The sequence below is a fragment of the Mesoplodon bidens genome, assembly GCF_964165515.1.
Source record: "Mesoplodon bidens genome assembly, chromosome: 17".
Lineage (NCBI taxonomy): Eukaryota > Metazoa > Chordata > Mammalia > Artiodactyla > Ziphiidae > Mesoplodon > Mesoplodon bidens.
The window spans coordinates 63431610-63457904 of NC_138174.1; the positions used below are offsets into that span (position 1 = coordinate 63431610).

The 26295-nt window shown below is 42.1% G+C and overlaps 1 pseudogene across 1 annotated transcript in view; it reads left to right on the forward strand.

Annotated features, from left to right (window-relative positions):
* The window catches only part of LOC308605044 (ATP-binding cassette sub-family C member 4-like), a 112540-nt pseudogene that overhangs the window by 35744 nt on the left and 50501 nt on the right, over nt 1-26295 (forward strand). The window contains exons 12-17 of the transcript XR_014017928.1: nt 7636-7786; nt 11709-11828; nt 12978-13087; nt 14236-14336; nt 15641-15835; nt 22954-23109. The product of XR_014017928.1 is annotated as an ATP-binding cassette sub-family C member 4-like (transcript). The remainder of the gene's footprint in view (nt 1-7635; nt 7787-11708; nt 11829-12977; nt 13088-14235; nt 14337-15640; nt 15836-22953; nt 23110-26295) is intronic.

Genomic DNA, 26295 nt, shown 5'->3' on the forward strand with positions numbered 1-26295 from the left:
TTCCGGCGTAGCCTTTGTAACAGCCAGCCCTGTGAATTTTGAACTTGCCTAGCCAAGTTTGATTGTGGAGTATTATCATTTTTATATTGTTAGATTCAGTTTATTGGTATGTTGTTTATTGTTCCTAAGACAGTTTGGTTTATAATTTTTCTTTCTTTTAATGTCTTTGTCTGGTTTTTACATCATAATGCTGTACTCAAATTTCCTGGAAGAGTTTGGTAAAACTTCTTTTGTACAATTTATTTGTGTAGCCCTCTTGGCCTAAAGTCTTTTCTGTGGATACAAATTCTTTTATTTATTTATTTTTTGGGGGCCACGCTGTGCAACTTGCAGGCTCTTAGTTCCTCGACCAGGGATTGAACCTGGCACCCCAGCACCCTGGCAGTGAGAGCACCAAGTCCTAACCACAGAACCACCAGGGAATTCCCCTGGATTCAAATTCTTAATTCAATATGGAATTATTCAGATTTTCTGTGTCTTATGTCAGTCTTTGTATGTCATTTTTCAAGACATTTGTCCTTTGCCTTAAAATTTAAAAATTTATCAGCACAATGTTTATTATATCCTCTTTATAATACCCATGGTATCTCTTGTGCTATCCTCTTTTAATTCAAATTAATGGTAAATTTCCCATTTTTTGTTTTTGTTTTGTTTTGTTCCTTACATTTCACGGTGCTTTCAAAGAACCAAGCTTTGTATTTGTTGATTTTTCTGCTTAGAAGTTAGTTTTCTATTACATTCATGTCTACTTTTTTCTTATTTCCATTCTTCTACATACTTTAGTTTAATATGCTGGGTTTTTTTTAAATTATAAGATATATTTTAAATTCTTGGCTTTTAGCTTTTTCTTTTTGTAAGACTTTATTTTTTGTTAGGATATTTTTGCAGTTCACAACAAAATTACGAGGACGATATAGAGATTTCCCATGTATTCTCTGTAGCCTTTAAAAAAATGTTTAAACTGTAAATTTACCTCTAAGCACAGCTTTAGTTTGCAGCCCTCATATTTTAATATTAGTAGATTTTCATTTTCTTTTGTCAAAATACTTTCTAATTTTATTGTAATTTTTGAACTAGGTAATATTTTCAAGTGTATTAGTGAGCTTCCAAACATTTACTAATTTTCTAGCTACCTTTTTGTCACCGATTTCTAGTTAAATCCATGTAGGTTAGAATATGTTGTGTACAATTTCTGTCCCTTGAAGTTTGTTGATTCTTGCTTTAGTATAGCATACATGTAACTGAAAAGAATGTATTATGTAGTTATTTACTGCAGTATTGTATATTTCTTAATTAGGTCAAGTTCATCATGTTTTCAAAATCTTCTATATCCCTCCTGATGTTTATCTGCTTGTTTTATCAGTTATTGAGGTGAGTTGAATTCTCCCACTGTGAGTATGGAATTGCCTATTTCTCCTGAGTTCTGTCAGATTTTCCTTTATATATTTTGGAGCTATGTTATTAAGGGATGATATAAATTTAGATTTAAAAAAATACCTTCTGGATAAATCGACCCTTTATTCTTATGAAACGTTTTCCTTATTTCTAGGAATCCTTCCTAACTTCACGTTCGTAGTGGTGTAGATAGATACTCCAGCTTTCTTTTGGCTGGTGTTTTTATGGGGAACCTTTTTCAACGTTTCATCTCCAGCTTCATGTGCTGTTATTTTTAAGGTGTGCCTTTTAAAAGCAGCAAATAAATGGACTTCAGTCTTGAATTTTGTAATAAGCATGAACCCTGACAAAAGGTAGAAAGGAAACTATGGATCAGTGAGATATGCTGAACACAAGGGAAGAAGTGCACTATGTTTCCCCAGTGCTTTCTGTTACGTTGATTAACAAACTGTGAACCAGACACCACCATTCACTCTTCAGCGCAGTTAGCTGAAGGATACACAGGTCCCAGAGCTGGTGTGGTTGTGAAAAGATCCAAGGCAGCCAAATGAGGGATGAAGGTGTGATTCGTGTATCCCAAGGAAAAGACAAGTTTAGAAAAGCTTAGTCTTAGGGTTTGTGTAGATCTCATCATACAGGTATGACACCCCAGTGTTCTGATTGAACAGAGTTAACTGAGGTGGGTGAGGTCAAAGGAAACAGAGGTGAGAAACGAGGGATCTGGGAACCAGAGCTGATCTCTGAACCTCCTGAGAGGTGCAAGGTACTCTGTCAGCTTACATGCAGACTCAACACTAACCCTAGGTTGGCATTAAGTTTAGGAGCTTACATTTAGAAACCTTCAATGTTTTTCCTTTTGCTTCTATTTGTACTGTAATTGAAGGGTAGTGAGTATTGTAGGATAGGAGTTACATTTTATTTCTTAATTCTTTCAGAGTTTTGTGTAGTCTGTTCAGGATTTTACTGTCTCCACAAGAATCTTGTGTTAGCCAGCAGCATAGTCTATGTGACAGCCATTTCATTGAAAGGTTGTTTTTTAATCTTATATGTTTCCAGAATGAGTAGGTAGAACAGTCTCTCCTACACCCACATCAGTAAACAGCTTACTGATCAAAAACTAGTTGTCATTTTTTTCCCTCTCTAAATCACAAGGAAATCTTGCCTTGTTTTCTTGCCAAAAGTTTATTGCACTTAAGTTATATCTTTTGCAAAATCAGTAATAGTTTAAGGAAATCTGGATGATTTGTACTTAACCACAGCTTGAAACAGAATTCTTAAGAGTCTGACCATAGAATTAAAAGCTTTGAAATTCTTTTGAGGTGTTAGCAATCTTACTGATCCTGGTTTTATTTTTTAATACTGTAAACAAAAAATAAAAGTAATGTCTACTGATTAAGTGGTTTTATGATTAAATATATATTTCACATTGTGCCCAAAATAGATATCAGAGTGAGCAAGAGAGAATTAAATAAGAATAGAGAGTGAGCCAGAAGTATGGATGGCATATTTATTTGCATTAAATAAGAAGAATACATTGTTACTGATGTTTATAGAAAGCATGTTCTTTGACATAAACTTCACAGAGACTAGCAGGAACAGAATCCCTTGGAATTAAGTTTAAAGTAACATGTGGGTAGAGATACCTAGGAATTCCTACAGGACTGTAAGCAATTTGGAAGTTAAATGCCAAGGAGGCAAATGGGGCCTTGTATTTCAAACTGTGCTTGTGAAAGGAATGTGTTAAAATCTGCAATATTGTAATACAGTGTTAATTCTATAGGTCAAGACTTTCTGGTGAAATTTTAATGTTTTTAACCACCATCCAAATACAGGTGTTACACGTTTAAACTACTCAGCCTCATTTTGTGTCCTTGGCATTTATGTATTTATTAAAATTAGATAGGGTTTTTTTTTTTTTAAGTCATTTTCCTTTCTGGGCTTAGACTTCATCTTTCTTATGAAATTTTCTTTTTTCTTATTTAAAGAATACTTAAATCGACACATGTTAGTGTGTTCTGTAGGCAAGCACTTTTAAGACCTTTTAATGATCAGTCTGCTTGGTGAGCTGAGCAGGCTGTTATTCCCTAACTAGCTGGGAATCTAGGACTGCTCCCCTCATGGGAGAGAACAGATACGATCCCACGAAACCCAACAAAAGCAGACAATGCAGACAGAAGGGAAAATATAATCCCAGTGAATTTCCTGGGATTCGCTAGTGTACGAAATCCAGCTTTTGTACTTCCATTGATACCAACCCACGAATTCATGGTGCATGAAATAGCAAATATCAAATTGATCTTGTCTTTGGAATATATTGAATAATCTCGTTTGGTTTTGTTGGTTCGGAGGTCCACCACATTTTCCCTTAGTCTCCCATAAATGCTCAGTAGCTTCATAACTAAGTCTTCACCAAGAAAAAGCAAAACTTGAAACAGAAAGAAGATATGGAATAAGAAAACAAACATCTCAAAAAATGTTGACTTGCTGCCATATCCCTAAGGTTATCAATCTTTGGAAGACCTAGACTTGGGAAGAAAATAGAGGACAGAAATTGTAGGCATGAGGTTTATTGGTCATATTACTTTAAAAGTGCATCTTCAAACAAAATAGACCTCAGATACGTTTTTTGCTGTGACCAGAGAAAAGCCACAATCCCTTTGGTACATGTGACATTATTACCACATCTAGGAAAAATAGCACCTGCTCTGATCCATCTTTGGATAGTACTAAGCTGTTCTAGTGGTTAGAATGAGCTGCCTCTCAAGGTCCAACTTCATGAGACTCGTAAGATTCTTTGGGCCTGTAAGTCTATTAATACACCTCCTCTCTTCCCCCTGGCTGCTGGCATGCAGAGCATACTGAAGGGTGGTAATGATGGAGTTACAGTTTATATTTGTTATATATGAACTGGTAAGCCTTTTGTATACATTATCTTATTTAATTCCTACCACCATCCTTTTATGTTGTTGGTATATCCCAGTTTTTACTAAGATTAAGAGTAGCCGTAGGGTCTTACCCTCCCTGTTAATATTCAAGAAGGTTAGCCCTAAACCCTATCTCAGTACAATACGTGGCTAATGGCATTTCCACTCCAGGTGTAGGTTGTCATTCTCTGCAAACTAAAGAATGATTCTGAATTGTGAGAAATCACCATGTACTCTCAAGTGAAAGATTTCATCTAGGAAGTTTTTGTATTTGTTCATGTGGCTTCATAGACTTTGGATAGAATTTCCCAACTGCTGTGCTCCAAGTGGGTTATAAGCATATCAACATAATGATTCCCCTTATTTCTTGGGGCATTAGGACTTGGGTCACTTGCTTCTAGGTCAACATGCTTCTTGCTGTGTACACATCATCATCTCTGTGCCATAGTGTGACAGAAGTACAGAAGCACTGGCCATGATGAGGTGGGTCATCATATGGGCCTGAAATCCAATCAGATGGGGGGAGTTGTGTGTGCAGCTTGGATTAGGCTCCTTGGAATTCCTGGAAATGTGGAAGGAGAAATGGGATTTGCTTCAAGGAAGGGTTGTTTATCATGTACCAGAATCTTTCTTTTCCTTCTTCAGATGTTGACTTTTTGCTTAGATACTATTTTTATCTTCTGCCAACTTCTATAAACAGTTTGAGACAGCTGGCAATAAAAGATTCACATGTATATACATAGATACATATAAATGTAAACCCATGTATTGTATACATATATATTTTTTATGAAAAAAATATATTTTATATATTTTTATAATATAATATCCAGTCCACAATGAGGATGGCTATAGTATGACCAACAAGTACAAATAAAACTCTTGGAGAAAGCCTCTTTGAATTGCTTCAGAATTTAGGGGCATGAAATCTGAAGGACCTAACCTAACTGGGGAGCCTCTGAGAGCAACAGTTACCAGTCTTTAACGGGTACCCAAAGAAAGGTGTTGGCACAGCTCCCATGGCGCCCTTTGTTTTGATCTTACCTCTGCTTCCCAGGTAATCTGCCGGGCTGGGTTAGTCATAAAAGACCCTCACCTGGGGAGAGCCAGATTATTGAAACTGGTGAATGTTGTCCAATCAAATGATGTAAATCTGCTAAAAAACTGTAATTTGGATTTTTTCCTAATTGACATTTCAGCAGGTTTTTTTCCTGACAACCAACAATGGCAAGCCAAGTGACTCTACTTAAGGCTAGACATAGAAGGAGCTGGAAGGACCCTCCCCGTGAGCACGAAGGGTGTGGCAGAGTGGGATGCATTAGTTAATCCGGTGGCTGTAAGAAATTCTTCAGCCGTAGGTATAATAGGAGAGAGGTCAGACAGCCCTATTTTTCTCCACTTATGATTGGAATTGTTCCTTCAGAATTCCATTCCTCTTCACTCTGAGTTTTATACTGATACCACGACAGAGACTGGGAGAAACAGGAAAAGCACATGGATCTACATCCAGATCATGCAGTTTGGTTCACAAGGGCTCCTGGTCATAAAGTCACAGTTCTGGAAGCTTCCTCCTCCTTCCAGGCCCCTCCTGCCTGCAGCTGTGGCTCTGGGATTTCCTGAGTATGAACAGTTCCTGGCTTTCTCTAAGGAACGCACTAACTTTCCGGGAAAACCCAGGACAACTACTTACCTCCCAGCTTCATGTTTCTTATCTGTAAATGGAAAGGACAGTTCTTACTTTTCTTATTCACAAGATGGTCGTGAGGATCCCCTGAGAAAACTGATTTGGAAGAGCTGTGAAACGATAACCTGCATCTCTGTGATACGGGCATTACCCCGCTAACCCGTCCCTCAGAGACGCGCCGGGGCCAGCTGCCCTGGGTGACAAGGCGGGGAGGGCCCTGCGCTGGAGAGCACAGGATGCAGGTGCTGGCGCTGAGAGGACACAGAACAACTGGTGTTAACTCGGACAAGCATCTCAACCTTCCCAGCCCAGCTCCTTTTGGGTCCGAATTTCCATCAAATGCGATTACTACCTGCAAATTATTCACGCCACTCTTTCTGTTTGTTAAACCAGCCTGTGACATTCAGTTGTCAGTCCCTTAGAATCCTCAAAAAAGTGTTCACACATTCTTCCCTGTGTTTCCCCAGCGCTCTGTGACTTGTACAGATCACCATGGATTTGTATCCATCTGAGGCTGTAAAATTCAGAGGCCTTGGCTCAGGCTATGTGAATCTGCGCGTCCCCCCAACCCTACCCCGCTTTCACAGCAGGCAGATGCTAAGTGCTGATTGCATTCCTGTCGCCTGAAGCTGTACACCATGATCTCATACTTCTCCTGATAAAGATGGATGTTGAAATCAGCAGCCTTCAATGCCTTGGGTTTCTATTCTGTCTGCTGTCTTTTTAAGCCAAGATCATTTCCTGAGATAAAATCACCTCAAGGGATGAGAGGACGATGAAGTGAATGTTCATGGAACTCTTAGCACAGTGCCTTGCAGACAGTAAACACCTGGTGAATGGCATCTGCTGCTGTTATAATCATTAGCCTTTGAAATGGACATTTTAAATACTTAGCATAATGATGGGAAGTTGGGAGCAAGCTTAAATGTGTCATGATGGCTTGTAACCTGGGCTCTCCAGCTCCGTACGTCTTGATCAAGTTGCTTTTCCTCTCCCTGTGCCTCAGTGTCTCCATCTGTAAGGTGAGATAATACTATTACTCTATAGGGCTGTTGTGAGGATTAGCTAAGTAAATACATGTGAAGTATTAAATGTACAGCCCTGTACACATTCAGCACTCAGTAAATACTATGGTTAGAAAACCAAGAAAGAAAGAGGAATTCCTACTTCCAAAGGTCAACGTTTGAATTTTTTCATACTTTTCTGGACACTGAATTTGTAATTAACCACCTCTTTACCCCTACATGTATAGATGAAGCTTCTGAATTCCTCATCTGTGGTACCTGCTTGCTCATCTCTCTGGTAACACCTACTGACTCATGATAGTTTGGGATTCAAGTCCTACTCTGAGTCTCGAATATTCTCATCTGTGAAAAATAGTAATGCCTGCCTCACAGGGCTACTGAGTGTATCACAAGAGCTAATACCTAGAAAGTTCTTAATAGTGTTTGACACACGCAATAAATAAATATGAGGACCACCTATAATTTTATTTCTTTGGATGGGAAAGCATTGCCTACCATTCCAACAAGTCTTTCAAGGAAAAGAATGCAATCCTAACAAAACGGCCAAGTTTATCTTTGAAAAGAATCCTTGACAAGGAGGCCTCTGTATCTCTTTCTGCTATTTTAGACATTTCTCCTTGGGATTGGTGTGGCAGGCGTGATGGTGGCTGTGATTCCTTGGATGGTGACGCCCCTGGTTCCCCTTGGCATCATTTTCTTCGTTCTCCGGAGATATTTCTTAGAGACGTCAGGAGATGTCAAACGCCTGGAATGTGCAAGTGAGTTCCCCGGGGCTCTCAGGTTGGGATGGCAACTCAGGCTGGCTTCCATTTATGCTGTAATGAACCAGACCCCTGAAATTCTGCAGACTCTGTCTTCTGGAATTTCTCACTAAGTTAGCATTCGGTAATTGGATATTACGGCCACTGTGAGTCCATGTGGCCCTTAAGGCAAATGGAGCTGGTGGCGGGTCAGCTGCAGCTTTGCATTTTAGCACGAGGAGGACGAATGTGAACACCGTGAGGATGGGGACTGTTTCTGTCTTGTTCATGACATACTTCCTCACACAGAGGAGCCACTCAGTAAGCATTTTTCTAAAAAACAAACATGTCATCATGTTGGAACTAATGAAGAAGGAAAACGGGATTTTTCTTCTTCAAAAGTTACTAGAAGTGACAAGGAAAAGAAAAGATGAGGAAAAGGAAAGGAGACATCAGAAAACATGTATCAGAAGTAATATATTTGAAAAATACGTTCTTTCTCATGTTCAAAGATGGCAATGAAGTTGCACTTGTTAATGCTTTAGAAAGGTAAGTGCTGTTATTTTCAGGTTTGCATTTATCGTCACCAGTATCTGGTGTGATACCACCCTGTTTGTGGTCCCCCTTCCCCAAAGCGGTTCATATAAATGGCTGCTGAAAATAATCCCCTTAGAAGGACACAGGAGGGGGAATCCATTCGGTACGCATTTAGTTTATTACTCCATTCGACTTCCTAGTTTTAGAATAATGGGAAACACATTTTATGATTAATTATTCTGTTCTGCAGGTAATCAGAGAGGATGAAATAATTCAGAGCTTATCTCACTATTAATGCACATATTTCATTAATATTGAAACAAAAAATATAAGTAGAATTGTTATATATTTGTTATATATTTTTTAAAAAGGTATAAGGATAATAGACAAAAAGTAAGGAAGGAAGATGTTTACATCAGAAATCCCAACCATGGGTAGTTATTGCAAATTAATACCAACTTAACTTTCTAGAAACCAAGCCAAGAAGAGAAGCATATTGATCCCAAGGTTCTTCGTAGCTACTAAGTGGAAAAAAATCTAAATTCATCAAGACAAAGGAGTATTTTTGTTGTGGTATTTGTGTGGTTTTTTGTCTTGTTTTGTTTTCGGTTCGCGGGCCTCTCACTGTTGTGGCCTCTCCTGTTGCGAAGCACAGGCTCCGGACGCGCAGGCCCAGTGGCCATGGCTCACGGGCCCAGCCGCTCCGCGGCATGTGAGATCTTCCCAGACCGGGGCACGAACCCGTGTCCCCTGCATCGGCAGGTGGACTCTCAACCACTACGCCACCAGGGAAGCCCTGTGTGTTTTTTTTAAAGTAATAAATTCTTAAGAGGCATTTATCCTAAGTATTTACGTAAAGGATAGTGGGCATCAGTTTCATAAAAGCTGTAGAAAAAATTTTCAGTCATCAAGAGAACCAGCTAAAGCCCCGTGAGGTCTGGTTTTGTGAGGTGTTTGAATGGACTGTGGAGCAGTAGAGTCCACATGTGTGCGCTCTTCTGCCCGTGTGACTTGGTAGGATGGTGGGACCTGGGGAAGCTGAAGAGGGTGATGAGCTCCATCCAGTCTTCTGTGCACGCAAGGCTTCAGATGTTGTATGATTTGAGGCCACTCATGAAAGGGAGTCATTCAATAGTCTTGTTGCAAAGCAGATCTGGTACATTCAAAGAGTTGTTCCAGAAGGAATGCCTGACAGAGATTTTTGCCTGGGGCAAGGACCACCTCCCATCCATATGAAAGTGAGAGGCGGGCACCTCCTGAGGCTTTTTTAAAGAATCAGCGCAGGAATTTTTCAGTGTTTGTTATGGGGGTCTTGAAAACTTGGGCACAGCTCCTGTGGAGTATTTGTGTTGTCGGCACCCTAGCAGGACAGTGTTAGACCATAAATTCAATCTGGATACTCCCCCCTCCACTCCCCCAGATCACTAAATGTGGTGGTGAGTTCATTAGAACTGTTTATGTTTTCTCTCTAGATAGTGGGTCTGTGTCATAAATAATAACACTGCTGTTTTCTCTATACGGTAAATGATAGTATGTCTTAAGGCCACTGCTAGAGCCACTAGCAAAAAGAAGGACGTCTGATTGCTGTGGCCAGACGACATAAACCTGCTTCATTTTCATGCTCAGAAGAACTACTAAAGTCCTGAGGTTTATTTTCAGATCCTACTGCCTAGCTGCCTCTGGAAGCTTAGGTTAACTTTTATCATCTTAATGACAAATCTGCAGCTGATTATAATGGGTGTTTTTTTTTGCATATTTTTGCAAAAGCGAGCATAGCAGTGGTCAGTCAGGGAGCAGCACATAGAACCAGGATGAAGTTTGGTTGCCTTTCTCTAGCCAGCTTTATTCATTTGGCAGTGCCTGAATGCTGAAGCCATATCCAAGGTCACAGAGTCACACTATCTGTCCCTGACAACAGCAGGTTATAGCCTAGTTCACGGTGGGGAATGAAAATCGTAAGAGTCCTCCCTGCCCAGCAGCCTGAAGCCCACCTGTTCCCTGATGTGCTGGAGCCAGACCGTGGTGCTCGTGTTCAGTGTGCGCTTAGAGAAGATGCCAGGAAACAAATGGCCAGTCATGTGACACGAGGCCCCAGACCCACATGAAGTCACTCAAAAAAGCATGGACATTAAGGTCACGGTCAGATTCTAAAAGAGTGATGTGAGTGTCACCTGCAGAGTGACCTCCAGAAGCCTCAAGTGTCCAGCAGGCAGTTACAAAAACATCCATCAGGTTCATGCAGTGGAGTCAAGACTATTCAGAGACGCCTCGGCTGCCCGGGTCCTACAGGCAAAAGGGCAGTGCGATACCCAGGCTCCGTGACCTGCAAAGAGACTCTTGATGCAGGTTCAGGAAAGTCCCGGGATGCAGGAAGACAGCAGACTGTCCACTCACCTTCCCCTCTCACCCCTGTCCTGTGCCTGGCACTGTTCCAGTTTGGGGGATATGCCGATTTTATCCAAGCCCTTAAGTTACTAATCTAAGGTGGAGACAACACGTAGATAACTCATCAAAATTCAGTGTGGTGAGCACTTTCACAGAGAATTTAATTTAAAAATGCTGCCGACTCAAAAATTAGTGGACAGTAGTTACTCAGCCATGAAAAGGAATGAAATATTGCCATTTGCAGCGCAATGGTTGTACCTAGAGAATATTATTCTTAGTAAAGTAAGTCAGAGGAGGGCAGGATAAATACTATATGATATCACTTATATGTGGAATCTAAAAAATAATACAAATGACTCTATATGCAAAACAGAAACAGACTCAGAGACATAGAAAACAAACTTAACGGTTACCAAAGCGGGCAGGGAGGGAGGGAGAACAAATTAGGAGAATGGGATTAACAGATACACACCACTATACATAAAGTAGGTAAGCAACAAGGATTTACTGTATAGCACAGGGAATTCTAGGCAATAACTTGTAATAACCTATAATGGAACATAATCAGAAAAAAACTGAGTCACTATGCTATACACCTGAAACTAACACATTATTGCAAATCAACTATACTTCATCAAGTTTTTAAAAAATTAGTGAACAATCTCCAACTGGAGGGATATCAGGGGAGAATCTGGAGGGAAGCATGTTTGAGGAGGACCTTGATGAATGAGCTAGTAAAAGATTTCTTTATCTAAACCTAGCTGTGATTTGAATTTGGTCAAAGATAGGTTCAGAGAGAATCTTCATGTCCAGGTCATTAAAGTGAAGCTTGGTGTGAGCAGGAGTTGGAGGTTTCATGTGGAGGACCCTCTACAGCAGGGGCATCATCCCTCTTCTCCCAGGCAGCCCACCAGGAAGCCCTTATGGCAGGATGTGCAACCACGGAGCACGAGAGGCAGTTGGTTTCCTTGCATCCAGCCTCCCTGACTTTCCCTGTTGTTTGTCTCTACTTCCCCAGCTCGGAGCCCAGTATTTTCCCACTTATCATCTTCTCTCCGAGGACTCTGGACCATCCGGGCGTACAAAGCCGACGAGAGGTTTCAGGAACTGTTCGATGCACACCAGGACTTGCATTCAGGTCTGTAAGTTTCTGGACATGGTTTCCAAGGATGGGAGGTGCTGCCTTCTGAGGCTCGAGTCCTTGTCGGGTGGCCTTGCCGGCCCCCACCTCTCTCTGCGCCTCCCCGGCCCTTCCTCTCAGCCTCCCCTCTGAGCTCCCCTCTTCCCCTGTCACACCCCTGCTTTTCTCCCCTCACTGGCTTGCATTGTCCTTCCATCACTGTGACCTGTGGCTTTCTGTCCTTTAGGGCAGGAGTCAGCAAACTTTTTTTTGCAAAGAGCCAGAGAGTAATATTTTAGGCTTTGTTTGCCATACTGTCTCTGTTGTAACTTTTCAACTTTCCTGTTTTAGCACAAGGACAGACAAAGATAATATATCAACAAATGGCCGTGGCTGTGTTCCAATAAAACTTTATTTTCAGAACAAGTGGTGGGCCGTTTTTGGCCCCCAGGCTGTAGTTTGCCGACTCTCTTTTCACAGCATGCAGGGCAGCAGATGTGATTGAGGAAAATAATTCCCTGATTTGCTGCCCACTTGCTGTGTATTATTCTTTGTATCAGTGAAGTTTTTTCTAGGTAGAAATTTCAGAATTTCCTCTAAGTCTATAAAATCCTGGCTCAGTTATCCAGTCTTTACTGTATTTTGAAGATAAAGTGGCATTTTGAAAGCCACATGCAGATCCTGTTAGCTGATGGTTGTTTAGATACTGGCTCGTAAGAATAAACGCTATGCAGGGCCCCGCAGTAAGTGCAGAAGGTGCTGGAAACAGAGTGTGAGCTGAGCTCTTTGCTACTGGAGAAAAGGGAATAGTTGACATGTGAGAGGATGAGCCTCATTTTGAGGCCCAGCACTGCAGCAAATGTACCAATGAGACCATTTTTCCATGTTCTTTATTGTGATTGTATTTCTGTTTATAACCTGTGGGTTGAATTTTTCAGTGCATGCTTCCCACAAAGCCCCTGGACTGATTCCTATGTGTACCGTATGTTGTCTTCTGTCAAAACCTAACTTTCTGGAGTCTTCAGGCTCCTTGGGTGTGGAGCTTTGCTGTCCTACCTTGTGTAAAATCTTCTGTAGCTCAACTGAGCAAAATGCTGTCCCTCATTAGCAGCAGCTAACATGGTTTTTCTACTTATTTATCATGCTTATTACGGTTCACAAATCCAGAGGCTTGGTTACTGCTTTCGACTACGTCCCGATCGCTCGCTGTGCGTCTGGATGCCACTGTGCCATCCTTGTCACTGTTGCTGCCTTTGGGTCCCTGATTCTGGCAGGAAGTAAGTACAGATGTGAATGTCTGTGGTGTGCCTACAGTTTATAGCTTTGTTTACAGTTATTAAATTAGACTCTTGCCTTGTCTAAGATACACTGTTTGGTTCTAATAAATTGTATTATAGCATTTATAGCGTGTGATTCCACAGTGTGGTCCATGTGAAGTCATTTGTGTCTTCATGAGACCTTTTATCTTTTTTTTTTCTTTCTTTGAATGGGTGGAGGTCTTCGCAACTGTAGCAAGCTGACCTTCTGAACATTCCAGGTAGTGTCCTATAGTTGGGAGGAGAGAACCAAGTTTACCATGAAGCTTTTTGTTCAGCTTAGCACTTTAGGTTTTAGCTTTAGGGCTACTCAGATCTCTTGGCTGTGGGTATTGAGGTGAGAAAGATTCCCTGTAGGGAAGAACAGTATCCTCCCTGCTGTGTGGGTACCAGATGAGCAGGTATTGGCCTGCGTGCCATGAACTCACCATCCCTAACTATTCCATGGTAACAACATTGAATAAGAAACAATGAGAGTAGTATTTTAGATTTAAAAGCACTGGTTCTTAAAACCCATTGCCTTGTTTTTCGTGGTTTCACCTGCAGCTACATTGGACGTAGTAAGTGAAATTACATAATGATTCTTTTTTTTTTTTTTTTTTTTTTTTTGCGGTACGCGGGCCTCTCACTGTTGTGGCCTCTCCCGTTGCGGGGCACAGGCTCCGGACGCGCAGGCTCAGCGGCCATGGCTCACGGGCCCACCCGCTCCGTGGCATGTGGGATCTTCCCGGACAGGGGCACGAACCCGTGTCGCCTGCATTGGCAGGCGGTCTCTCAACCACTGCGCCACCAGGGAAGCCCTACATAATGATTCTTGAAACTGTAATGACAAAAGTCTGAATAATGACATTATTCCTCACCTATTGTAAAATGTATGTCAATCCTGTTGGGATTAATGAACGCATGTAACAGTCTTTCTAAATTTATAGTGGGTTTTTTTTTCACTGTATTATGGTCTCAATCAACAGATAGTAAAAGTATGAGTAATACTATCATTGCATGAAATGATTTAAATATGTAAAGGGGTCTTCTTGGTAAAGTGACAGAAGGGGCTGAGCAAGGGGTTGAGAATGAGACTGACTTTATTCCCCTTCTCCTTCCTCATTTAGCTTTGGATGCCGGGCAGGTTGGCCAGGCACTGTCTCTCGCCCTCATGCTCATGGGGACGATCCAGTGGTGCGTCTGGCAAAGCGTCAAAGTCGAGAATATGGTGATGTTTATCTTTTCTCACCGTTCTTAGCTTTTTCAAGTCTCTTTGCCATTAAATGGCATAAAAGCAATTCGTATGTAAAATAGTAAAACTGTTATTTTTACGTCATAGTTAAAAGATTTTTTTATATCCTCCTCCATCTGTTTAAAGTTAATGTAAAATAAAAAATATATATCTTTTTCTCAGTCTTATGTGTGCCGTATCAGCAGGTTTTATATTCATCACAAGCTGTCTTCAAATATAATAAATGTCTCTGTAAGAGGGAGGTTCTGAAATCCTGGAAAGAATATAAGCTAATTTCTTAGGGAGTTGTTTGTTTTTGTTTCTTAATGGGTAATTCCTCATTTTTGGTAAAAGAAGAATTCAGTATTTTGAGGTTTATTTAATTAATAGGTTCCTCTGTTCCCCATTTTAGCATTTGATCTTGTATGTGTTGAACGCCTGAATTTGCTGGTGTCCCTTTTTTCTGGTAGGATAAGCCCCCTCTCAGAATGAGCTATCAAAGGTGTCAAATTAAAGTTGTTTAAAAGGCCTTAGTCAAGGGCTTCCCTGGTGGTGCAATGGTTGAGAGCCCGCCTGCTGATGCAGGGGACGCAGGTTTGTGCCCCAGTCCGGGAAGATCCCACATGCCACGGAGCGGCTGGGCCCATGAGCCATGGCCGCTGAGCCTGTGCGTCCGGAGCCTGTGCTCCGCAACGGGAGAGGCCACAACAGTGAGAGGCCCGCGTACCGCAAAACAAACAAACAAACAAAAAAAGGCCTTAGTCAATATGTAAATTATAGTCTCATTTGAGTATTAGCATCTTCTCCTAAAGGGAGAGAAACCATAAAAACAAAATCTTTCCATTTCTTTCCTTAATAGAGTAGAAAGTGATTAATTATTAAAATGAGGTTTGACGACCATCCAGTTCTGCTCATCTATAACAGATGGCCCTTCTGTAGCAACACACTACTGATGGGCGTCCGTAAGTATTCTTTTCTTTAACAAAATTCTTTTGCTTTTTATTCAGGTGTGAAAAGTGGATCAAGAAAATCTTTGCATTCATTTCTCTAATTCTTTAATATAATGTTGAAGGAAGGAGCTGTAAAGGACAGTGTTACAAGGCCATAAACAAGTTTGCAAATCATCAAAGGCTTCATCAAACTCCTACTTCTGTCCTTTGTGTTTGCTAAGACCGGAGATATTCTTAACCATAGAAACGCAGATGTAAAGATATACAAGCAGAATGCTTCATTTACAATCTCCGAACATCCATGAACAAGACCTTCCCTTCCTAACTCATGTGATGTCATATGTGTTTCAGATGATTTCGGTAGAACGGGTGATTGAATATACAGACCCTGAGACAGAAGCACCCCGGAAATACTTCTTTCATCGTCCACCGCCAGCCTGGCCCCAGGAAGGAGTGATCGTCTTTGACAATGTGAACTTCTCGTACAGCTTGGATGGGCCTCTGGTACTGAAGCACCTGACAGCAGTCATGAACTCAAGAGAAAAGGTTTGTTCAAGCCATTTGCCTCTTAAAAATCCAGCTTAAGATTTAGCACTGGGGCTTCCCTGGTGGCGCAGTGGTTGAGAGTCCGCCTGCCGATGCAGGGGACGCGGGTTCGTGCCCCGGTCCGGGAAGATCCCACATGCCGCGGAGCGGCTGGGCCCGTGAGCCATGGCCACTGAGCCTGTGCGTCCAGAGACTGTGCTCCACAGCAGGAGAGGCCACAACAGTGAGAGGCCCGCGTACCGTGCAAAAAAAAAAAAAAAATCTACAGACAGTAAATGCTGGAGAGGGTGTGGAGAAAAGGGAACCCTCTTGCACTGTTGGTGGGAATGTAAATGGATACAGCTACTATGGAGAACAGTATGGAGGTTCCTTAAAAATCTAAAAATAGGGCTTCCCTGGTGGCGCAGTGGTTGAGAGTCTGCCTGCCGATGCAGGGGACACAGGTTCGTGCCCTGGACCGGGAAGATCCCACATGCCGTGGAGCGGATGGGCCCGTGAGCCATGGCCGCTGAGCCTGCGCGCCCGGAGCCTGTGCTCCGCAAGGGGAGAGGCCACAACGGTGAGAGGCCCGCGTACCGCAAAAAAAAAAAAAAAGATTTAGCACTGCATCAGCTGTTGGGTTCCTCGTCAGTGTGTCAGGGGGACTCTTTGTTCCTCTTGGATGCAGATTAGATCAGTGACATTGTAGGTGAATCTTTCTTGGAAACCGACCATGGAATGGGGATCCCAGCATTTCTTTCCCTGTGTGGTGAGCTGCCTCACGGTGGTTGGTGGGCCCTGGAGCTTCTTCGAAATGCAGAATCTCAGGCCCACCCAGACTTCTCGACTCAGAATCACATTTAAACAAGACCTCCCAGTAAAGTCGTTTCTCTCCCATAGGCAAATTTTTTTTTAATTTACTTATTTTATTTATTTATTTTTAGTTTTGGCTGTGTTGGGTCTTTGTTGCTACGTGCGGGCTTTCTCTAGTTGCGGCGAGCGGGGGCTGCTCTTTGTTGCGGAGCACGGGCTCTAGGTGCGTGGGCTTCAGTAGTTGCAGCATGCGGGCTCAGTAGTTGTGGCTCACGAGCTCTAGAGCACAGGCTCAGTAGTTGTGGCACATGGGCTTAGTTGCTCCGTGGCATGTGGGATCTTCCTGGACCAGGGCTCGAACCCCGTGTCCCCTGCGTTGGCAGGTGGATTCTTAAACACTGCGCCACCAGGGAAGTCCCTCATAGGCAGTTTTTGATGACTGATAACCTGTGATTTCCAAGAAATTGTCCTTTGACAGTTTGCAGTTAAGCTCATGAATCACCTAACCCCTCTTGTGTCTTAGCATGCGGCTCTAGAAAGTTCTGTGCCACTTACCCCACAAATTTACTTACTTTTATATTCTGCAAATCATGCCTTTACATTATAATCTAATTCTGTGTGATTCTAGTACATTTATTTGCATCTTTTCAGTGGAGTCTGTCTTTATCACAGGCAGTTTTCATCCTGCTGTCTGGCCTTCCCCACACCAGCCTCCTGTGGGCACTATAGGTATTTCACCACAGGCTCAGCCCTGCTTGGGCTCGGAGTCAGAGACAGCCCAGTGTAGCAGTGTATGTGCAGTTCTTTCACTACCTGATGGGATCAAAAATTACTCTTGCTGCCCAACGCAGGGCACTAGGTCTGTTTGGCCTGTTTCCCAGGCATCATGTGCCTACTTAGCTGCAGGTTTCTCTGCCAGCCCAGCTGTGGGTGCCAGTTCTTCCTGCTGACAGCCAGCCTACCTGAGCTCAGGTACCTGTGTCCATGTCTTGCTTTAACTGTCTGGCATAGGATCTATATGGTAGGCCTGTTCTTTTAACTGCAGCTACACCTCTCCCCACTTTCTCTTCTAGCTACACAGAGGGGCATAATAAGCTGCCAGGCCATCCAGGTGATAAGGAGGCCATCAGCAGAATGGAAAGAGGCCGATGCGCATGTATTTGAGTCCCGTCCTGTGACTTACGGCCTCTGTTATTTCAGGCAGACTAATTAATCTTACTAAGTCTCAATCTTTTCTTTTGCAAAATGGAAATGGTAGGACCTAACCTCTAGGGTTGTTGAACAACTTAAACAAAATAAGACACTTAAAGCACCCAGCATGGAGACTAGCATAGAGTAAATGCCTGGACAAAGATTGTTGTCATTTTCATAGTGGGTAAAATGACCGTAACCACTTATACTGTATCAATTGTCTGCCCCATGAAAATGTGAGGTTGGCCATTTGCAATTGTATTTATGGTGGTAGGATCCATCTGCCATGTCTTTTCTCTGTCCAACTTATCATATACCTAAATAATATGGTAATCAATTTTCCATAAATTTCTCCAGCTTGAGTTAAAAATCTCAGCTCCCTACATAATGTCTCTTTGTCTCAGGACACCACAGGTAATACAAATAATACAAAGGCAAATCCAATACAGATCCTGCTGTCAACACATACAGTCCAGTTGAAAAAATAAGAAAAAGGCCATATTAGCTTTGAAAGATAGAAGGAGGTCATCATTTTTATGGAATTTTAGAAAAAGATGGTATCACGTCAGTGAGGGTTGAGAGAAGTCCACAGGGAGGGGTCAGGGAGAGCATTTCTGAGGGATTAGGCCGGTGAGGCAGACTTAGTGATATATGGTTAGGGTTTCAGCAGGTGGAAATGCATGTGGAAGGCATTCCGGAAGGTGGGACCAGCATGAGCAAAGGCATGATGCCCTGATTCAGTGAATGAAGAACCGGGCACCTGCAGAGCATTCAGGGAAAAGAACTGCCAGGTGTATAGCACACATTTTCACGTTCAGCTGTCACAACTGCCTAGTAACCCCAGGGGAGCTGCCTCGTGGAGATGGAGGATGGAGAGGTTAGCGGGGACAGTTTTGTAGCAGAGACTTCCCAGGGTGGAGTGACGGGCACAGAGCCACCTTCGGGAGTTTAATCTGAGAAGTGGGTGCACGTGGACCAGAGTGGGCAGATGCGGAAGGCAGGGAGCCAGTAGCTGCTGGGCCTCCAGCAAGACATCAGGGAAAGTGATTCCGCTTTTTGGAATCAAACTGATGTCAATTAAAACAAAGTTATAACACCTAGGTTTGCGAATGTGCACCTGTGTTTATGAGTGGGAGTAGAAAATGGTATCCGGAATTCCCTGGCAGTCCAGTGGTTAAGACCCAGCACTTTCACTGCTGTGGGCCCGGGTTCAATCCCTAAGATCCCCCAAGCCATGCAGCACAGCCAAAAAAAAAAAAAAAAAAAAAGGAAAACAAAATATTATCATATTTCTGGAGGGTTAGGTTGGCGCTACTTAACAGCTTCCTCTGAAAATGTTCATACCTGTTTCTTATCAATTGCACACCTAAGAATTTCTCTTAAGGAAATAATGAAGGTTGTTTGCAAAGATTTAGCTTCAATGATATTTAGCAGAGTTATTTATAATAGCAAAATATTGGAGACCATCTACCTATCTGGAAATTGGGGTTTTGTTAAATAAATGATCACACATACTGTAATATTATGTAGCCATTAAAATAAGTACTTTTATGAAATACTGAATGAAAGCAGATTACAACAGTATGTTCATGTTAATCTCATTCTGTTTAAGTATATGAGCTTGTATCTTCAAGAACACGTCAACACACAAGTCTAGGAGGTAAAAACATCAACATCTTAAGAATGGTTTTTAATCAGAGTGCTGGGGTATAGCTAGAATTTACTTTTCAAATTCATTTGCACTGATTATGATTAAGGAAAGAGTTTCGAAGGAAAGAGACTCAGTGAGGGGTTGAGTCATGAAACATTGCAGTAGTAGAATCTGCAGGGCTTGGCACCACGCTGGACTCAGGGAAAGCTGGAAGTAAGGTGGACATTGTGAGCCCATGAGCCTGAGACAGAAGGAATGAGAGTAAAGTGGGGAAGTCAGAGGAAGCAGCTGTTTCGTGTGGGGCATTGGGTGTTGATCATGTTGAGTTTGACGTATGAAGAGAGATCCAGGTGCAAATGTCTAACAAGTTGGTGCGTTAGTCAGAGGCCACCCCTGGCCTGTTTGAGACAATAGAAGGGGTATGTCACAAAACACTGAAATAAGACTGTCTCCAAGTGTCTTTGGTGTTAGGAATGTAAACTTACTGATACTGGTGACACTGTCCACGGGCAACTGGAAAAACCCATTGGTGTCCTGGGAAAGACTTCCAGAGTGTACTTTGATAACTGAATGGTAGAAATAGCCAGAGCAGATTTTCTTTGAGTTGCCTTTTTCTTGGGCGCTCACGTTGTGAGCAGCCCTCGGTGCCCCTGCCTACCTCTGCCGTTTACCAGGAGTCTACAAATGTTCCAGTTCGCACAGATGGACCAGTTTCAGTAGAGCTGATACTATGGGAACATACGCACATTCTCGCAGACACAGTTCTCACCTGCGTCCTGATGCGTGTCGGTTTACATCTGACAACACCCAGAAATACAGGCATACCTGGTTTTATTGTGCTTCACAGATCATGCATTTTTTACAAATTGAACATTTGTGGCAACCCTGCGTCAAGCAAGTCCATTGGCCCCATTTTTCCTACAGCCTTTGTTCACTCCCTGTCTCTGTGTCACGTTTTGGTAATTCTTGGCAATATTCCACATCTTTTCAATATGATTATATCTGTTATGGTGATCTGTGGTCAGCATTCTTTTTTTTTTTTTTTTTTTTTGTTTTTTGTTTTTTGGGGGGTATGCGGGCCTCTCACTGCTGTGGCCTCTGTCATTGCAGAGCACAGGCTCCGAACGCACAGGCTCAGCGGCCATGGCTCACGGGCCCAGCCGCTCCGCGGCACGCGGGATCCTCCCGGACCGGGGCACGAACCCACGTCCCCTGCATCGGCAGGCGGACTCTCAACCACTGCGCCACCGGGGAAGCCCCAGCATTCTTTAATGTTACTACAACCCAGTGAAGTCTCAGATGATGGTTAGCACGTTTTTTGGCAATAAAGTATTTGAAAATTAAGGTATGTACATTGTTTTTCAGATATAATGCTATTGTACACTTAGTAGGCTACAGTATAGTGTAAGCATAACTTTTATGTGTACAGAGAAACAAAGAAATTCTTATGACTTGCTTTATTTGGAGATATTCACATTATTGTGGTCGTCTGGAACCAAATGCACAATATGTTCAAGGTCTGCCTATACACAGAACACATGAGTCATATATATATACATGCACTACGGCCTGCCTATAGGCAGAGAATGGCCCATCTATGTTACATATATTAGGGTTTAACATAAGGTATAAAATGGCTACAAAATAATAAAATTAGCTAAACTCACTTTTCTTACATTTAATCTCTATAGAGATAAATTCTTTTTTGAAATGCTATGATTGATTTTACAAAGATTTGAAACTTTGGAGGCATTCAAATGAGAAAATATGAGAAGTTCCCAGCATTCTGATTACATGCTCAGAAAGACTTAGTTCTTCTCTGTTTAAAGCCGTGAATTTTAAAAATTTGCTGAATAACTTTACAGATGATTGAAAGCATGTCTTACACCCCACATCAATTCCAAATTTCTGAATAGAAATGAAATCATCTCTTGCGAAGCTCCCACCACGGAGCTGGGCAAGCTTATTGATAAAAAAGGCCAGTTTCTGTATAGTACATGTTTGGATGCACACATTTAAAAGCCAGTTTTTACAGTATAGTTTTATTCCTGACCAGCATTTTACCTGCATTATATTGATTCCTTAATCTTATTCTTAATGCACTAAATTTCTCTCTACTTTGGCTTTAATAACTAGACTGAAACCTGCATGTATCTTTCCAAGGAGCAATTGTAAATATTAAGGTGTTTATAAAATGACTTTTGAACTGCTCAGATGAAAGGTCCCATATGAGTAGCAAATGTTGTTTGTGTTGTTGTTGATCTCATCATGTGTATTTTGTCTGCTGGCTACTGTCTTTTACGACACTGAGACCTGCATTTTATAATTTTAAGATGTTTCCTTTCAAGATAGGGTACAATTAAGATATTTAACATCAGGAAGTGATTTAGTTTCTCTACCAAAGAATAATTCCTCTTAAATAATAGATCCCTGAGAAAATGAGTACTTGTGTATGTCTAACACTTCTTAACTTGACTTGTCGACATCTCTGTAAAATTACCCACGTAATTCTCAAGGTCAAAATGCCTAGACAGTAGGAAAAAGCTAATTTAAAAGTGAACTTCTTATGGGCCACTTAGGGTGGGGTCCCCAACCCCCGGGCCAAAGACTGGTACCAGTCGCAGCCTGTTGGGAGCTGGGCCGCACGGCAGGAGGTAAGCAGCGGGCGAGCAAGTGAAGATTCATCTGCCGCTCCCCACCGCTCCCCATTGCTCGCTCGGGCTACTGCCTGAGCCGTTCCCCACACCTCCAACCCCGCCTGTCCGTGGAGAAATTGTCTTACACGAAACCAGTCCCTGGTGCCAAAAAGGGTGTGGACTGCTGACTTAGGAGACTGCTAGCTTTTTTTTTTTTTTTAGTTTTATATATATATATATATATTTTTTAACATCATTATTAGAGTATAATTGCTTTACAATGCTGTGTCACTTTCTGCTTTATAACAAAGTGAATCAGTTTTACATATGTCCCCATATCTCTTGCGTCTCCCTTCCTCCCACCCTCCCTATCCCACCCCTCGAGGTGCTCACAAAGCACTGAGCTGATCTCCCTGTGCTATGTGGCTGCTTCCCACTACCTGTCTGTTTTACGTTTGGCAGTGTATATATGTCCATGCCAGAGACTGCTAGCTTTTCACTGCCAGTAGATTGATTCCGTTATTTTTAACTCTTTTTGGGACCAGGGGGTCTCAACCAGGGGACATTTGTCAATATCTGATATTTTTGGTTGCCAAAATGTGGGAGGTGCTTCTGGTATCTAGTGGGTAGAGTCCATGGCTACTGCTAAACATCCTACAGTAATACACAGGACAGGCCCCTGACCCCCCAACAATGAATTATCTAGCCCGTAATGTCAACAGTGCCATGGTTGAGAAACTTATAGACTACTCTATATAGAACGTTAAAAATTCATCTTCCAACAGCCAGGGTTTCTCCTAGGTTTGTTGCATATTGTGAATTCTTAATCCTGATGGATCTCTTTACAGGTTGGCATTGTGGGAAGAACAGGAGCTGGAAAAAGTTCCCTCATCGCTGCCCTTTTTAGATTGTCAGAACCTGAAGGTGAAATTTCCATCGATGGGATCTTGACAACCATAACTGGATTTCACCATTTAAGGAAGAATATGTCCGTTGTACCTCAGGTATGCACATCAGAACATTCTCACATGTTCTTCTTATAAGGCACCTAAGTTGAACTGCTTTTAAGTTGATTCGTTTTTTCAAAATTGCATGAAAGTGTTGATCCGTTTTCCCCCAAAAGAGCATATTTTTAGCAGCAGGTGTTTTCAGCAGATACTTTCCTCAGATACCAGGGTTTGTTTGTTCTTTCGTTTGTTTTGTGTGCATGTGATTTAATAACTGACCCAGACAGATTTCTGGACTCACACTTCCTCAGGTGCCACAGTTTTATCCACTGATAACCACATAATACTGAGAACAAAATGCTAAATGATTAGCTTAGCACTGGAGAGGTTCCTGTAGAGAAACACGAATTTTAAGTGTCTTAAAGATGGAATTTTGCTGTAGAAAAGGTGATTTTTTTTTTCAGAGGTGATTATCTCCCTGGAAGGCTTTGTGAAACTGTGGAGCTTTGAGGATTACAGGGTGTATTGATGCTCTGGGGAACCTTTTAGAATTCAACCCTTAATAAATGATTAACCAGGCAGGCAGTACAGAATAAATAGGAAGAGCACAGGACACGGAGTCCCATCTCTGTGCACCTCAGTCTTCTCCCCCTTACAAGGCAGCTGACAGGACCAACTCATCGAGCTGCTGTGAGGACTACAGAAGTCAGTGCGTGTGGAGTGCTTCCCGTAGACCCCATACACAGTTGCTGTGATGGTGGAGCGTTGAACGGACCTTCTCTTCCTGGGCTCTGATTCTGTTCTCTTTTGTTCTGCTTCTTAAAGACGTATGACTTTCAGGTGTTGTTTTAGAGATTGGATTATATGCACAGTAGAAGCTCCTGCCATTCCTTATGGTTCACCCACCCAACATAATTCAGTGAATATTTACTGAGTAATTACTATCCTACAGGTATATACCCAAGGGCAACATAGGCCCTGTGCCTTCATCTTCCATCCTGCCCTCTGCTTTGACAGCCTTGCTGATTTTGTTTTTTAATTTTGAGGGTTTTTTTTTTTAATTCTCTACAATTATCTGGCCATCAAGGGAAGCTCAGAAAAATACCCTCTTGAGATGAGAAACACAAAGAGGAGACAACACAAAAAGATCCAGGCACATGTTCATCCTGGAATGTGGGTATAATGAGCTCTGTAATGCCTGTTTATTAGGAAGCATATAGAACACGGCACCCAAAGGAAGGAGAACGTGGACTTGTGTCTTATGACTGAGTACAGCAGTTGCTACCTACCCCTGGCCTCTAAAATACCTGGAATTACTGTAAGTAATTTTGAAATCAAGATATTCCTTCCAGACCACAATGAGATGCCACTTCACACCCCCTTAAGATGTCTACTATCAAAAAAAAAAAAAAGAAAATAACAAGTGTTGACTAGGATGTGGAGAAATTACAATCCTCATGCATTGCTGGTAGGAGTGTAAAATGGTGCAGCCACTGTGGAAAACAAGATGGAGTTTCCTCAAAAGAGTTAAAAATCTAATTACTATATGATCCAGTAATTCTGCATAAGGTTATAAACCCAAAAGAATTGAAACAGGGTCTTGAAGGGCTCTCTGTACAAGCATGTTCATAGCAGCATTATCCTCAATTGCAAAAAGGTGGAGGCACCCAAGGGTGCATCAACAGATGAATGGATAAACAAAATGTGGTACATATATATACAATGCAATATTATTCAGCCTTACAAAAGAAGGAAATTCAGACACATGCTACAACACAGATGAACCTTGAGAACTTTATGCCAAGTGAAATAAGCCAGTCGCAAAGGACAAATACGATATGATTCTACTAATATGAGGTACCTAGAATAGTCAATTCATGGAGACAAGAAGTAGAATGGTGGCTGCCAGGATGGAGAAGTGGGGAGTTGTTGTTTAATGGGCACCGAGTTTCACTTTTGCAAGATGAGAGTAGTTCTGTGGCTGGATGGTGGTGATGGCTGTACAATAATGTGAATGTATTTAATACCACTGCACTGTACACTCAAAAATGGTTAAAGTGGTAAATTTTATGTGTATTTTACACAATTAAAAAGAAATTTTTTAAGAGATCCCTTTCAGGAAAAATGGGAAGAACTTTTCAGTACATATAATCCCTGTATTTAAAGATTCCCTCTGGCTATTAGATTCATGACTTAGTGATTACAGTAGAAAATAAATGAGTTTAGATTCCCAAGTTTTAAGTTTTGATTGTACCCACTTCTGAAATGGCCAAATGAGACTACTTAGCAGAAATAATGGGCATGTCTCTAAAGTCCTTTCATGTTCTCGGATGAAACGATCTGGAAGCGTGCCCTGAATTATCTTTAATGTTTCTTAATAAGAAAAGGCTGTATGTTTGTGTACGTAAAGAACTCTATAAATAAAGAAAGGTTGGATGATTCCTGGCTCTGCCGAAAATGTTTGGAAGCACATCTGAGCAAAGACTAAATATACCTTGACATCACCAGGTTTTGGTTCTATTCCATCAGTTTCCATCCTACTTTTGAGCATACTCTGTATACACACTCCAGAGAGTGTGTTTATAAAACAGTGCTAAGCTTTGTATCCATGTAGATAATGATCACCAACCACTGTAAACACAGAACCTTTATTTTCCACTTTTTATGTGTTTGTCTCCAGGGCACAGTGTTGGTTGATTAGAGGGAGAGAATCTGTAGATACTGTGCAATGTGTAAAGGTCCCAGGAAATCATTCAGGAGGCAGCCAGGGATAGAATATTTAAGAGCGTAGACTGAGTGTCAATATGACCTACATCTTTATTCCTGTTCTGCCTCATACGAGTTTGTGACCTTGATGAAGTCGCTCTGCTTCCGAGCTTCATAGTCCTCCTCATTCTTTTTTTTTTTTTTTTTTTTTTGCGGTACGCGGGCCTCTCACTGTTGTGGCCTCTCCCGTTGCGGAGCACAGGCTCCGGACACGCAGGCTCAGCGGCCATGGCTCACGGGCCCAGCCGCTCCGCGGCATGTGGGATCTTCCCGGACCGGGACACGAACCCGTGTCCCCAGCATCGGCAGGCGGACTCTCAACCACTGTGCCACCAGGGAAGCCCCCCTCCTCATTCTTAAACCAGGTCTGGGAACTACGGCCACACTGATTTGCTGTGAAGATTTAAGTGGGTGTGAAAACATTTGTGGCCCATGCCTGGTTCTTGGGAACACTCAGTCCATAGGAACTATCATTGT